This window comes from Calidris pugnax, unplaced genomic scaffold (genome assembly GCF_001431845.1).
Source record: "Calidris pugnax isolate Ruff unplaced genomic scaffold, ASM143184v1 scaffold277, whole genome shotgun sequence".
In the NCBI taxonomy this organism is placed as follows: Eukaryota; Metazoa; Chordata; class Aves; order Charadriiformes; family Scolopacidae; genus Calidris; species Calidris pugnax.
Genome location: NW_015091023.1, coordinates 1,113,300 through 1,115,042, shown reverse-complemented (window position 1 = coordinate 1,115,042; position 1,743 = coordinate 1,113,300).

The window sequence follows — 1,743 nt, the reverse complement described above, 5'->3', positions numbered from 1 at the left end:
AACTTTTTTTTTTTTTTTTTTTCTCGACACAGTGTGTTTACGCATCAGACACAAGACTATTTCATTCTAACAAATTTATTTTCTCAATCAGCTCTTACGGAATCACTACTCAAATTAAATTACAATCAAATTATCACATCAAAAGATACCCTTATTACCTAACAACTGTCCATATTTTCATTTCATTTTTGATTTGTGCTCGTCTGAAAAAAACACGTAATACAAGATCTGGGGAAAAAATAAATTACCGTTTTGCAGCAGTTCATAGGTATTCTGAATAAAATATTAAAAGAAGTCATTTAATGAAAATATAAAGCAAATTTTTTTTAGATCAACAACGGATCTAACAATTCTATATTGCCGTCTTTTTGAAAAGTCTGTTTATTAAAACCTACCAAAAACACTGCTTGGAAATGGCAGTATTATATAATCACATCCACAGCACCCATTCAATCAAAGTTGGCAACGGATTTAGGAGAGGAGAAGTTCAGATAAGTGCAGCTGCAGATGCTCAGTCCTTCTAAATCCCTTTATCTGAATCAGTCCAGAAATAAAAAATAAAAATATTAATAAAAAAAATATTAGCAGTGGATTTTTTTTTTTTTATGACTCTTCCATGATGATTGGCAGCCGTCAGGAGCAGGACTTTGACAGCCCTAAATTATTTCCCTTTCTCTCGCTGGTTCCCTTAATTCATGCAAAGTCCTTCTACAGAGCTCGAACTTTAGGGACCAACAACCTCTCCTTCTCCCACCCTCCCCCCGGCGTCTGTCCCTCCCCCCTTTCTCCTCAGGGTCAGTTTTTCGGCGTGCGGGCATTTATTTCCATATTTTTGTTCTATAGCTATACCTATATATATAGATAAATATATATATATGTATTTGCTTCCCTATGCAGTCTGCTTGTTTTTAGTGCTGTGTGCATATTTTATTATTTTTTTTTTCTTTCCTGGAAAAAGTGGCCCCTTTCATTTTGCAGAATATATAGATATATAGATATAGATGTTTTCAGAGTGGATGTCTGCCTTGCACCAAAATTCTACGGTTTGGCCAAGAAAAACAGGGTGCTGGAATGCAGCAGGCACCCTCTGATTAACCAGATTATTTTGCTTCTGCTTCCCTTTTTTTTGGATAGCTCCCATTCAAAAAAAAAAAACAAAAAAACCAAAACAAACCAAAACAAACAAACAAAAAAAATCCCAAAGAAAAAAAAGGAAAAGGGAAAAAAAAAAAAAAAAAAAAAAAAAGAGGAAGCTTTTGCCCTTTATCTCCGGCTGCATCCTTTAAGCCAGATATTTCATCTGGTGTCTGAAATTATACCCAACCTGATTCATTTAGGTCTGTGCTTTACAGCTAAATCGTGGCCAGCTTCACTTCAGTTATTTCTCTTGCTGGAGCAATGTGTTAGAAATGGCATTTTTTTCTCCTGCCGTTAGAGAAGCGGAGAGCGGAACGAAAGCAGCGCTGAAAATCTGGGGACACCCACGGGCTCTTTATAGTCTTGGACAAGTCACAGAGCCATTCTCTGCATTTCTTCTACAAAGCAAACAAATCTCCACCCAAGGAGCACGCTATAAAATTGGTTGGAAAAGCCTAAAACTCTTAGAAAAATGTATAAGGGCATTGTGAAAGGCAAGCATTGTTGGTTTGGCTTGTTTCTGGAGACAAATGATGAGTTGTGGGAGTAGTTAAAGGGTGTATTGATGGCCTGAGAACTGGTGTTGCATGTTGATGTACCCCAGCT